This window comes from Halichoerus grypus, chromosome 11, assembly GCF_964656455.1.
Source record: "Halichoerus grypus chromosome 11, mHalGry1.hap1.1, whole genome shotgun sequence".
Lineage (NCBI taxonomy): Eukaryota > Metazoa > Chordata > Mammalia > Carnivora > Phocidae > Halichoerus > Halichoerus grypus.
The window spans coordinates 65,553,597-65,568,119 of NC_135722.1; the positions used below are offsets into that span (position 1 = coordinate 65,553,597).

At 49.5% G+C, this 14,523-nt stretch overlaps 1 pseudogene; it reads left to right on the forward strand.

Moving 5' to 3' along the window:
• Positions 1 to 376: 376 nt before the first annotated feature.
• Positions 377 to 1,883, forward strand: LOC118541664 (hsc70-interacting protein pseudogene; annotated as a pseudogene).
• Positions 1,884 to 14,523: the final 12,640 nt, after the last annotated feature.

Sequence of the window (14,523 nt, forward strand, 5' to 3'; positions counted from 1 at the left end):
ATAAGGAAGGTGCCATACGTTTGTATCTCCTACCAAAAGCACTGTTGAGAAACCCTCATTCCACTAACATCTTCTTTCCTGAAGAGAGCCTTTACGAATGTTTGTGTGACAGGGCGCCTAGGTGGCTCCGTTGGTTAAGCGACTGCCTTCGGCTCGGGTTTGTTCCCTAAAACAGCACTGTAGAGAAACCTTCATTCCACTAACATCTTCATTCTTGAAGAGAGCTTTTTCCAATGTATGTGTGACTGCATAAAGACACTGCCATACCCTTAACACTGAGGACAAAGATGTGGAGAACGCATCGCGTTCCATGATGATGCTCGCCCTGCATTCTGTCATCAGGATAGAATTCCACTCTGCCATCAAAATGGCACTCAACGGCCCCTTCCACACGATCACGCTGAGCTAGTACCCGGGCTTGGAATCGGGCCGCAACCTCAGCCACGCCTGCCGCCTTTCACCGCCTCCGGACCATGGACCCCCGCAAAGTGAGCGAACTTCGGGCCTTCGTGAAAATGTGTAAGCAGGATCCGAGCGTTCTGCACACCGAGGAAATGCGCTTCCTGCGGGAGTGGGTGGAGAGCATGTGGGGTAAAATCCCACCTGCCACTCATAAAACTAAATCAGAAGACAATATCAAGGAAGAAAAAACAGATAGTAAGAAGGCGGAGGAAAACATAAAGACAGACGAACCATCAAGTGAGGAAAGTGATCTAGAAATTGACAATGAAGGTGTGATTGAACCAGATACTGATGCCCCTCAAGAAATGGGAGATGAAAATGTAGAGATAACCGAGGAAATGATGGATCAGGCAAATGATAAAAAAGTGGCTGCCATTGATGCCCTAAATGATGGTGAACTACAGAAAACCATTGACTTGTTCACAGATGCCATCAAACTGAATCTTCGCTTGGCCATTCTGTATGCCAAGAGAGCCAGTGTCTTCATCAAATTACAGAAGCCAAATGCTGCCATTCGAGACTCTGACAGAGCTATTGAAATAAATCCTGATTCAGCTCAGCCTTATAAGTGGCGAGGGAAAGCACACAGACTTCTGGGCCATTGGGAAGAAGCAGCACATGATCTTGCCCTTGCTTGTAAACTGGATTACGATGAAGATGCTAGTGCAATGCTGAAAGAAGTTCAACCGAGGGCCCAGAAAATTGCTGAACATCAGAGAAAGTATGAGCGAAAACGTGAAGAGCGAGAGATCAAAGAAAGAATAGAAAGGGTTAAGAAGGCTCGGGAAGAACATGAGAGAGCCCAGAGGGAGGAAGAAGCCAGACGACAATCAGGAGCTCAGTATGGCTCTTTCCCAGGTGGCTTTCCTGGTGGAATGCCTGGTAATTTTCCTGGAGGAATGCCTGGAATGGCAGGGGGGATGCCTGGAATGGCAGGAATGCCTGGGCTCAATGAAATTCTTAGTGATCCAGAGGTTCTCGCAGCCATGCAGGATCCAGAAGTTATGGTGGCCTTCCAGGATGTGGCCCAGAACCCAGTGAATATGTCAAAATATCAGAGCAATCCAAAGGTTAAGAATCTCATCAGTAAATTGTCAGCCAGATTTGGAGGTCAAGCATAATAATGCCCTTCTGACAAATAAAGCCCTTGCTGAAGGAAAAGCAACGATCACCTAATGGATGTCGCAATAATACAAACCAGTGTACCTCTGACCTTCTCATGAAGAAAGCTGGGGTGCTGTGAAGAGAATCCCTACCCCTCTGTCCCACATGCAACTGAAATATTCTATAGTGGTTTGCCATTAGGGTAGTCATTCAGATAATGTTTTCCTACTAGGAATTACAAACTTTAAACACTTTTAAACCTTAAAAATATTTAAAAACATATTAAAAGGGTGTGTTAGTCCCTACATTTTTCTTTACTAATCATTTCAGTTTTTTTCCTTTGGATTAATTGGGCAAGGAAGATACTTCAGTGTGGAAGATTTATTGCTCAGTTTGAGTGAAATAAAGGTTTATTAGTGGGAGGCAAATACAACATTTAAATAGATGAAGTTTGAGTTGGAGATATGGTTTCTGATGCATTTTGACTTGTCTTCTTAAATGCTTTATTTTTTAAACACAATTTATTTGGATAAAACCACTGGGACAACCAGTATTGCAGTAGGACCTGGGTAGGGACCGGAAGTGCTTGGCAGGGCAGCAGCAACCTTACTCCTCTTACCCTTGTGCAGATGCATTTAAATCTTACACTGTGGTGAAGGGATGATTTTTATAATGCTGCAGTAGAATTGGATTACTTAGCTGTGTTCTTGTCTGATAGAGAAAATAAATGTTTGCATTATTTCCACATAGGGGAAATAAGGGAATACTTTTCTTTTTATATTTCTGTGTTTAGAGTGACCTTCCTGGTCAGAAAATAGCCATCTCTTCGTGTGCTTTCTACTTGTTTTCACTTGCCTTCCCCCCCATACTCTTTTTGGGCTAAAGGTAGTCCTTTTTCACTGGCTTCATCACTACTGTATCATTCACAGCATAATTGTGCAAGTATATGTCATGCTGGGTTTAATATGTAATATAGTGATTATGTAAGGTAATACCCATAACAGCTGTAGTTTCTTACTTGGCCAAGCGATTTCATATTTAAATTATAGGTTTCTACTTTGGTGAAATCTTACCATGTCAAAAGATGTTGGAAGGAGGGATTCCCTTTGGTGTTCAGTTCTCTACTTGGGAAATACTGTTGCAGTTGGAGTTTATCTTACATTATTCATCTTCGTAGTTTGGAGAGTATGAGGTTTGAATTCATTGATATACATAGAGGGGAACCAAACTTCTTGATCCAACATGAATTATAAAATTGATGAGATCCATGGTTCTTCATTTCGGGGTTGATGAGTTGTGCTCCTGTTTAGCTCCTAAATACTGCACCATATCCCCCACCTCTACTTTGTCTCCCTCCTTCTCCACCAAAGATAAAGAAATGATAGATTTTCTGTCGTACATTCAACTCTTAACATTAATAATTAAGACTAAGTCCAGGCACTGTAACAGGAATTGCTAGGGTCCTGCCTGTCTTTCAATTTAAAGTGCTGGTGTTTAAAAACAGTTTCAAGGGTAGGGATGAGACCCTCTGTACTTTGCTTATTTTGAAGACTCAGTGGTAGGAGCAGTGAAAAAAATTCCATGGAATACATTTTTGAAGTAGCACATTTCTGAAGTCATAAGTAGGTTGATTCAGGTTCTAACCTTTTGCTGTACACAAGCAGATAGAAATGCATCTGTTTTATGAGTGAGAAGAGGCTGTATGCTAACTGAGCATGCTTTTTAAACCCTTTAAAAATACTCAGCACATAAACTTGCATTTGAGCTTGCAAGTGGTTTTTTTTGTTGTTATTAATGTGTGTTCTCTCTCAGATATTCTAATGTGTGCTGTGAATAACTCAAGAAGACCAGTTCCTTTTGGGTTCCTATTTGATTTACTTAATTATATATTAAGTACATTCTAACATTGCAAATATTACCATAAGTGGGTAAAAGTAAAATTGGTCTTCTGAAAATGTGTCCTGTGCTTTTAAGTTCCACAAATAAAAAGTACATTCATTTTCATAGAAACTCAGTATCATTTCTAAACCAGAAGTGTCTTTTCTTGTGCTAACAATGATATAAGAAGGAAAGGAGTTTTTTCTGCTTAAAAATATATAGTTATTTGATTTCTGGCTACATTAAAAATAAAGTATGGTTTCAAACCGGAAAAAAAAAAAGGCACTCAGGTTTCCCGGAGTAAAATTCTAACACTAGCCCTGGCGACGCCCCAACCAACCCTAAGTCTGAAGGTACAGTGGGTCTGGGCCACGTGACCAACGTCAGACTAATCAGGAAGGAACACTTTAGGAAACTGAGCCCCTGGCACCCCTCGGGCTGTTCTGGCACAGCAGGGTTTTAGCAAGAAACCGAAATCTCAGCACCTGGAAGAGCATCCCCCTGAGGACAAGGCGGAAAGCAGAGCCTCCCCCTGATGGTCGCCCTCAGCTCAGTCCTCAGGCAGGACTCGGAACGGCCACCAAATCGACCCTTGCTCCTTCCAAAACGAAACCCTAACCCTAGCATGGGTGCGGCCCTGTCCAAGCGACAAACCCAGTTCTGAATGCACAATGCCAGGGTAATCAAGCAAGAAACCAGAAGGCTTTACGTGCAACCTGTAGCCTCAGGATGTATGCTGGGCGCATGATTTTATGGAGAATCCCACAAGTCCACAACCCTATGAGCATTGCCTGAGGCCAAAAAGAAGCCAGAGCCTCTGGCTCAAATGCTAGCCCTCAGCTCTGCCCTCAGGGTAAGACTGCGAACCGCCATCCAATGGAACCCTACTGTCTTCCAGAAGGAAACCCTAACCCTGGCACAGTTGTGGGCCCTGACCTTTCCCATCTCCTGCTTCTGAATGCAAAGGTGATTTCGGACTGGTCAGGGCCAGACTAGTCAGCTAGTAACCTAGAAAGACGTGGGACCACTCACAACCACCCCGCGTTGTCCCTTGAAAGCACGGTTTGTTGAAAAGCTTAAAATTCAGCAGCAGCACTATGTGCATCCTCCTGAGCCAAGCCGAGAAGGCAGAGCGTGACTCTGACGTTAGGTCTCAGCTCAGCCAGAGGGCAGGACTCCGAATGGCCATGGTTTTGAAACATAACGTCTTATGGCATGAGACCCAAACCCTAGCACGAACGTGGCCCAGACCATGCCCCAAACGTAGGTCTGGGAGCCCAAAGGATCTTGGACACCTGGTCAGTGCCAGAAGCATCAGGCCGCAACCCCGAAGGAAGACCTGCCACTTGCATCCTCGGGATGTCTCCTGGGAGCATGTGTTTTACTCGAAACCTAAAAGGCCGCAACACGATGAGCATGGCCCACTGGCCAAACCGGAAGCGCGAGCTAGCCCCCAGGTCAGTCCTCAAGGCAGATCTCCGCACCATCCTTAAATCGAACCCTACCATCTCCCAGAACAAACCCTTGAGCCTAGCATGGATGTGGCCCTGGCCAGACCCCAGCCCTAGTTGTCAATGCACAGACGCTCTTTGGAGACCGGGTCAATGCCAGATCAATTAGGCAAAACCATAAAAGGAATACGTGCCACTTGTACCTCTGGAACTGTCTCGAGGGTGCATGATTGTACCCGAAAGCCTCAAACTCCACAACACTAGGAGCATTCACCTGAGGCCCAACCGGGAGCCAGATCCTCAACCTGATGCTATCCCTCCAGTTCCAACCTTCGGGCAGGACTCCGAACTGCCATCAAATGGAACCCTACCGTCTTCCGGAAAGAAGCCCTACCCCTAGCATGGATGTGGGCCCGACCACGCCCGCGCCCTATTTCTGACTGCACACATGATGGTAGAGGCCTGGTCAGTGCCAGAGACACCAGGCAGGAAAACAGAAGGAAGACGTGCCACATTACCTAATTGGCCTGAGCTTGGATGTGCTGGCCCTGACCGTGCCCATTTCCTGGTGCTGAACGCACAAATGATTTTGGAGACCTGGTCAGTGCCAGACCAATCAGCTAGGAGTAGAGCAAGAAGACGTGCCACTTATCCCCGCGGGTTGTCTCGTGAAAGCGTTCATTTCACCGAAAACCCCAAGACCCAAATCCGCTAATCAGCATTCCCCTAAGCCCAAGCCTGAAGGCGCAGGCTCACGCTCATGCTATCCCTCGACTCAGCTCTCAGGGCAGGTCTCCACACTGCCATCAGTTAGGTGACTACCATCTTCCGGAATCTCACTCTAACCCTAGGCACGGCCCTGGCCTTACCTGTCCAGAAAGCTCTGAAGCCGACGCGATTTGGGACCCAAGAGTGGTCCAGGAACAATCAGCCAAAAATACAGAATGAAGCCATACAACTTGTCACACACACAGACACACACACACCTACACCATGGCATGTTGCTGGGAGCAGGATACAGGCAAAAAGTTGAAATGTCAGCCACTGTACAGGCATCCCACTGGTGCCCAGCAGGCAGCCAGAGCCTCACCCTGATACTAGTTCAGGCCCAGGGCAGGTCTCCGAACCAGCATCAGATGGACTGCATATGGTCTCCCGGAATGAAAGCCTAACCCTAGCTTTTTCGAATGGGCGTTTGGTTTTGTAAGAAAAGTGCCACGTGCTTAACTCGGAGGACCAAGCTTGTCTAGAATGAAAGTTGCAGCTAACGGCTCATTTCACAAGAGGGAAGCGTTTTCAAAGTCTGTGTGGCAGCATAAGGAGAGTACCGTTATACTCAACTCTAAGAAAAAAACCAGTAGAAAAACGTCTATCAGCTAACATTACCTTGCTGTAGCTAGAAGCATTTTTCAAAAGTCTGTGTGACAGCATAACGAAGGTGCCATACGTTTGTATCTCCTACCAAAAACACTGTTGAGAAACCCTCATTCCACTAACATCTTCTTTCCTGAAGAGAGCCTTTACGAATGTATGTGTGACGGGGCGCCTGGGTGGGTCCGTTGGTTAAGCGACTGCCTTCGGCTCGGGTTTGTTCCCTAAAACAGCACTGTTGAGAAACCTTCATTCGACTAACATCTTCTTTCTTGAAGAGAGCTTTCTCCAATGTATGTGTGACTGCATAAAGACACTGCCATACCCTTAACACTGAGGACAAAGTTGTGGAGAATGCATTGCATTCCATGGTGGATGCTCGCCCTGCATTCTGTCGTCAGGACAGAATTCCGCTCTGCCATCTAAATGGCGCCCACGTTCTCCCGGAGTGAAATTCTAACTCTAACTCTGGCGCCACCCCAACCAACCGTAAGTATGAAGGTACGGTGGGTCTGCGCCACGTGACCAACGTCAGACTAATCAGGAAGGAACACTTTAGGAAACTGAGCCCCTGGCACCCCTCGGGCTGTTCTGGCACAGCAGGGTTCTAGCAAGAAACCGAAATCTCAGCACCTGGCATGGTTGTGGGCCCTGAGCTTTCCCATTTCCTGCTTCTGAATGCAAAGGTGATTTCGGACCGGTCAGGGCCAGACTAGTCAGCTAGTAACATAGAAAGACGTGGGACCACTCACAACCACCCCGCATTGTCCCTTGAAAGCACGCTTTGTTGAAAAGCTTAAAATTCAGCAGCAGCACTATGTGCATCCTCCTGAGCCAAGCCCGGAAGGCAGAGCGTGACTCTGACGTTAGGTCTCAGCTCAGCCCCAGGGCAGGACTCGGAACGGCCATGGTTTTGAAACCTAACGTCTTGTGGCATGAGACCCTAAGCCTAGCACGAACGTGGCCCTGACCATGCCCCAACCGTAGGTCTGGGAGCCCAAAGGATCTTGGACACCTGGTCAGTGCCAGAAGCATCAGGCCGCAACCCCGAAGGAAGACCTGCCACTTGCATCCTCGGGATGTCTCCTGGGAGCATGTGTTTTACTCGAAACCTAAAAGGCCACAACACGATGAGCATGCCCCTCCGGCCAAACCGGAAGTGCGAGCTAGCCCCCAGGTCAGTCCTCAAGGCAGATCTCCGCACCGTCCTCAAATCGAACCCTACCATCTCCCAGAACAAACCCTTGAGCCTAGCATGGATGTGGCCCTGGCCAGACCCCAGCCCTAGTTGTCAATACACAGACGCTCTTTGGAGACCGGGTCAATGCCAGATCAATGAGGCAAAACCATAAAAGGAATACGTGCCACTTGTACCTCTGGAACTGTCTCGAGGGTGCATGATTGTACCCGAAAGCCTCAAACTCCACAACACTAGGAGCATTCACCTGAGGCCCAACCGGGAGCCAGATCCTCAACCTGATGCTATCCCTCCAGTTCCAACCTTCGGGCAGGACTCCGAACTGCCATCAAATGGAACCCTACCGTCTTCCGGAAAGAAGCCCTACCCCTAGCATGGATGTGGGCCCGACCACGCCCGCGCCCTATTTCTGACTGCACGCATGATGGTAGAGGCCTGGTCAGTGCCAGAGACACCAGGCAGGAAAACAGAAGGAAGACGTGCCCATTACCTAATTGGCCCGAGCTTGGATGTGCTGGCCCTGACCGTGCCCATTTCCTGGTGCTGAACGCACAAATGATTTTGGAGACCTGATCAGTGCCAGACCAATCAGCTAGGAGTAGAGCAAGAAGACGTGCCACTTATCCCCGCGGGTTGTCTCGTGAAAGCGTTCATTTCACCGAAAACCCCAAGACCCAAATCCGCTAATCAGCATTCCCCTAAGCCCAAGCCTGAAGGTGCAGGCTCACGCTCATGCTATCCCTCGACTCAGCTCTCAGGGCAGGTCTCCACACTGCCATCAGTTAGGTGACTACCATCTTCTGGAATCTCACTCTAACCCTAGGCACGGCCCTGGCCTTACCTGTCCAGAAAGCTCTGTCTGAAGCAGACGCGATTTGGGACCCAAGAGTGGTCCAGGAACAATCAGCCAAAAATACAGAATGAAGCCATACAACTTGTCGCACACACAGACACACACACACCTACACCCTGGCATGTTGCTGGGAGCAGGATACAGGCAAAAAGTTGAAATGTCAGCCACTGTACAGGCATCCCACTGGTGCCCAGCAGGCAGCCAGAGCCTCACCCTGACGCTAGTTCAGCCCTCAGGCAGGTCTCCGAACTGGCATCAGATGGACTGCATATGGTCTCCCGGAACGAAAGCCTAACCCTAGCTTTTTCAAATGGGCGTTTGGATTCCTTAGAAACGTGCCACGTGCTTAACTCAGAGGAACAAGCTTGTCTAGAATGCAAGTTGCAGCAAAGGGCTCGTTTCACGAAAAGGGAAGCGTTTTCAAAGTCTGTGTGGCAGCATAAGGAGAGTACCATTATACTCAACTCTAAGAAAAACCCGGTAGAGAAACGTCTATCACCTAACATTGCCTTGCTGTAGCTAGAAGCATTTTTCAAAAGTCTGTGTGACGGCATAAGGAAGGTGCCATACGTTTGTATCTCCTATCAAAAGCACTGTCGAGAAACCCTCTTTCCACTAACATCTTCTTTCCTGAAGAGAGCCTTTACGAATGTATGTGTGACAGGGCGCCTGGGTGGCTCTGTTAATTAAACGACTGCCTTCGGCTCAGGTTTGTTCCCTAAAACAGCACTGTTGAGAAACCTTCATTCCACTAACATCTTCTTTCTAGAAGAGAGCTTTCTCCAATGTATGTAGACATACATTGTATGTATAAAGACACTGCCATACCCTTAACACTGAGGACAAAGATGTGGAGAACGCATCCCATTCCATGGTGATGCTTGCCCTGCATTCTGTCGTCAGGACAGAATTCCGCTCTGCCATCTAAAAGGCGCCCACATTCTCCCGGAGTGAAATTCTAACTCTAGCCCTGGCGCCGCCCCAATCAACCGTAAGTATGAATGCACGGTGGGACTGGGCCACATGACCAACGTCAGACTAATCAGGAAGGAACACTTTAGGAAACTGAGCCCCTTGCACCCCTCGGGATATTCTGGCACAGCAGGGTTCTAGCAAGAAACCGAAATCTCAGCACCTGGAGGAGCATCCCCCTGATGCCAAGGAGGAAAGCAGAGCATCCCCCTGATGGTAGCCCTCAGCTCAGTCCTCAGGCAGGACTCGGAACGTCCACCAAAACCCTTACTCCTTCCAAAATGAAACCCTAACCCTAGCATGGGTGCGGCCCTGTCCAAGCGACAAACCCAGTTCTGAATGCACAATGCCAGGTTAATCAAGCAGGAAACCAGAAGGTTTTACGTGCAACCTGTAGCCTCAGGATGTATGCTGGGCGCATGATTTTATGGAGAATCCCACAAGTCCACAACCCTATGAGCATTGCCTGAGGCCAACCAGAAGCCAGAGCCTCTGGCTCTGATGCTAGCCCTCAGCTCTGCCCTCGGGGTAGGACTGCGAATGGCCATCCAATGGAACCATACCGTCTTCCAGAAGGAAACCCTAACCTTGCCACGGTTGTGGGCCCTGAGCTTTCCCATTTCCTGCTTCTGAATGCAAAGGTGATTTCGGACCGGTCAGGGCCAGACCAGTCAGCTAGTAACCTAGAAAGACATGGGACCACTCACAACCACGCCTCTCCACAGGGTGGCATCATTTTCAACTCTGCTTGAGTGCAAACCTGGGGAATGAGTCCCAGCAGAATTCCGAGAGAGAAATAAGCATGGGCAGAAGGCAACTATCGATTCAACTCTTGTTTCGGGAAACTAGATCGGCTCTCCCGTGTGTGCGTGTAGTCCTAAGTGCCATCCACCCAACGCAAAGGAACAAAAGTGCAGAGAACCCGTGCCTCAGCAAGGATCGACCATCCTGAGCGTGCACTTCATCTATTGTGTGTTTTTGTGAAAGCATGAGAAATGGAACCTAAATGTAACTCGGAGTGAGAAGCAGGCCTGTAAGGATGGCTACTGAGGACTCACCTCTTGTTTGAGGAGATTAGCACTGCTGTACCCTGTGTGCCTGGATGCCTAGTTACCAGGCTACTAACACCAAGAATCAGTGCTATAGAGTAACTGCGCTTTAGTTAACATTGCTGTTCCTGAAGCCAGAGGAATTTGACAGTGCTCGTGTATGAGAGACCGGGGAAAGGGTCCCATACGTGAAATGGAGTGAGAAACAGGCCGGAGCGGAAGGCAGCTCTCAACTCACCTCTTGTTTCTGAGGCTAGTACCCTTTCCCCGGGTGTGCCTGCAGGCCTTAGCACAACCACCTAACTCAAGGGAAAAACTCTGTAGAGAATTCCTGCTTCGGCTAAAGTAGCCATGCTGGAGGGTGGACGCATTTTGCTGTGTGCATGCGTGAGCGCACTGCAAGTGAGTCCAGAACCATTTTCCGTGTGGGACTCAGGCCCCGGCAGAAGGCAGAACACGACTCCCCACTTGTTTCATGAAGCTAGCACTGCGGCCCCACTTTTGCATGGAAGTCTAATCGCTAGCATTCTAACTCGGAGAAACAACACTAGAGAAACCGTGCTTTAGGTACCGTCGACCTCTGTGTGGGAGGAAGCAGTTTAGGGTGTACTGTGGGTGAGAGCCTGAGGACGGGTTCCATTTCGGAAAATCGGGGGAGGGACAGGCCGGTACACAAGGCAGCTCTCCGCTCACACCATGGTTATGGGGCTAGTACCGTTGCCCCGGGTGTGCGTGCAGGCTTAAAGACAACCACCTAACTCGAAGGAAAAACTTGCTAGAGAATCCATGCTTCAGCTAAAACAGCCACTCCAGAGGATGGAAGCATTTTGTTGTGTGCGTGCGTGAGAGCCCTGCAAGGGAGTCCAAAGCTTTTTGCGAGTGAGACTCAGGCCCCAGCAGAAGGCAGAACACGACTCGCCATGTGTTTCATCAAGCCAGCACTGCGGCCCCACTTTTGCCTGGAAGTCTAATCGCTAGCGTTCAAACTCGAAGAAACAACAGTGTAGAGAAAACGTGCTTTAGCGACCGTCGACCTCTCTGTGTGAGAAAGCAGTTTACGCTGCACTGTGGGTGAGAGCCTGGGGACAGGTTCCACAGGTAAAATCGAGGGAGAGACAGGCCAGTGCAGAAGGCAGCTGTCAACTCACCTCTTGTTTACGAGGCAGGTACCGTTGCCCCAGGTGTGCCTGCAGGCCTAAAGCCAAGCACCTAAGTCGAAGGAACAACTCTGCAGAGAATTCCTGCTTCGGCTAAAAGAGCCATGCCTGAGGGTGGACGCATTTTGCCGTGTGCAAGGGTGAGGGCCCTGCAGCTGAGTCCCAAACCATTTTCTGTGTGAGACTCAGGCCCCGGAAGAAAGCAGAACACGCCTCCCCACTTGTTTCATGAAGGTAGCACTGCGGCCCCACTTTTGCATGGAAGTCTAATCGCTAGCATTCTAACTCGGAGAAACAACACTAGAGAAACCGTGCTTTAGGTACCGTCGACCTCTGTGTGGGAGGAAGCAGTTTAGGGTGTACTGTGGGTGAGAGCCTGAGGACGGGTTCCATTTCGGAAAATCGGGGGAGGGACAGACCGGTACACAAGGCACCTCTCCGCTCACACCCTGGTTATGGGGCTAGTACCGTTGCCCCGGGTGTGCGTGCAGGCTTAAAGACAACCACCTAACTCGAAGGAAAAACTTGCTAGAGAATCCATGCTTCAGCTAAAACAGCCACTCCAGAGGGTGGAAGCATTTTGTTGTGTGCGTGCGTGAGAGCCCTGCAAGGGAGTCCAAAGCTTTTTGCGAGTGAGACTCAGGCCCCAGCAGAAGGCACAACACGACTCGCCATGTGTTTCATCAAGCTAGCACTGCGGCCCCACTTTTGCCTGGAAGTCTAATCGCTAGTGTTCAAACTCGAAGAACCAACAGTGTAGAGAAACCGTGCTTCAGCTAGCGTCGATCTCTCTGTGTGAGAAAGCAGTTTACGCTGCACTGTGGGTGAGAGCCTGGGGACAGGTTCCACAGGTAAAATCGAGGGAGAGACAGGCCAGTGCAGAAGGCAGCTGTCAACTCACCTCTTGTTTACGAGGCTAGTACCGTTGCCCCGGGTGTGCCTTCAGGCCTAAAGCCAAGCACCTAAGTCGAAGGAACAACTCTGCAGAGAATTCCTGCTTCAGCGAACATAGGCATTCCTGAGGCTGGAAGCATTTTGCTGTGTGCCTGCGTGAGAGAAGTGCAATGGAGTCCCAAACCATTTTCCGTGTGACTCAGGCCCCGGGAGAAGGGAGGACACGCCTCCCCACTTGTTTCGTGAAGTTAGCACTGCGGCCCCACTTTTGCATGGAAGTCTAATCGCTAGCGTTGTAACTCGGAGAAACAACACTGTAGAGAAACCGTGCTTTAGCTACCGTCGACCTCTGTGGGAGGAAGAAGTATAGGGTGTACTGTGGGTGAGAGCCTGGGGACGGGTTCCATTTCGTAAAATCGGGGGAGAGACAGGCCGGTACACAAGGCAGCCCTCCACTCATACCATGGCTATGGGGCTAGTACCGTTACCCCGGGTGTGCGTGCAGGCTTAAAGACAACCACCTAACTCGAAGGAAAAACTTGGGAGAGAATCCATGCTTCAGCTAAAACAGCCACTCCAGAGGGTGGGGAAGCATTTTGTTGTGTGCGTGCGTGAGAGCCCTGCGAGGGAGTCCAAATCTTTTTGCGAGTGAGACTCAGGCCCCAGCAGAAGGCAGAACACGACTCGCCATGTGTTTCATCAAGCTAGCACTGCGGCCCCACTTTCGCAAGGAAGTCTAATCGCTAGCGTTCTAACTCGAAGAAACAACACGGTAGAGAAATCGTGCTTTAGCTACCATCCACGTCTCTGAGGGAGGAAGCAGTTTCCAGGCTACCGTGGGTGAGAGCCTGGGGCACGGGTTCCTTACGTGAGACCGAGGGAGAAGAAGTCCGGGCCAGAAGGCACCTCTCGACTCAGCTCTTGTTACCTGAAGCTAACACTACCGCTCCATGTGTGCATAGGAATGCCAAGTGCTCCACACTGATTTGGCAGAAAGCAGCCGGTCAAGAATCCCAGCTTCAGCTCATTCGCCTCTCCACAGGGTGGCAGCATTTTCAACTCTGCTTGAGTGCAAACCTGGGGAATGAGTCCCAGCAGAATTCCGAGGGAGAAATAAGCATGGGCAGGAGGCAGCTATCGACTCAACTCTTGTTTCGGGAAACTAGATCGGCTCTCCCGTGTGTGCGTGTAGTCCGAAGTGCCATCCACCCAACGCAAAGGAACAAAAATGCAGAGGACCCGTGCCTCAGCAAAGATCGCCCTTCCTGAGCGTGCACTTCATCTATTGTGTGTTTTTGTGAAAGCGTGAGAAATGGAACCTAAACGTAACTCGGAGTGCGAAGCAGGCCTGGAAGGAAGGCTGCTGTGGACTCACCTCTTATTTGAGGAGATTAGCACTGCTGTACCCTGCGTGCCTGGATGCCTAGTTACCAGGCTACTAACACCAAGAATCAATGCTATAGAGTGACTGCGCTTTAGTTCACATTGCCGTTCCTGAGGCCAGGGGAATTTGACAGTGCTCTGTATGAGAGCCCGGGGAAAGGGTCCCATACGTGAAATGGAGTGAGAAGCAGGCCGGAGCGGAAGGCAGCTCTCAACTCACCTCTTGTTTATGAGGCTGGTACCCTTGCCCCGGGTGTGCCTGCAAGCCTAAAGCCAACCACCTAACTCAAAGGAACAACTCTGTAGAGAATTCCTGCTTCGGCTACAGTAGCCATGTCGGAGGGTGGACGCATTTTGCTGTGTGCATGCGTGAGCGCACTGCAAGTGATTCCAGAACCATTTTCGTGTGGGACTCAGGCCCCGGCAGAAGGCAGAACACGACTCCCCACTTGTTTCCTGAGGCTAGCACTGCGGCCCCACTTTTGCATGGAAGTCTAATAGCAAGCGTTCTTTTTTTCTTTCTATTAAATTTTTTTATTGTTATGTTAATCCCCATACATTACATCAGTAGTTTTACATATAGTGTTCCATGATTCATTGTTTGTGCATAACACCCAGTGCTCCATGCAGAACGTGCCCTCCTCAATACCCATCACCAGGCTAACCCATCCTCCCACCCCCCTCCGCTCTAGAACCCTCAGTTTGTTTTTCAGAGTCCATCGTCTCTCATGGTTCTTCTCCCCCTCCGATT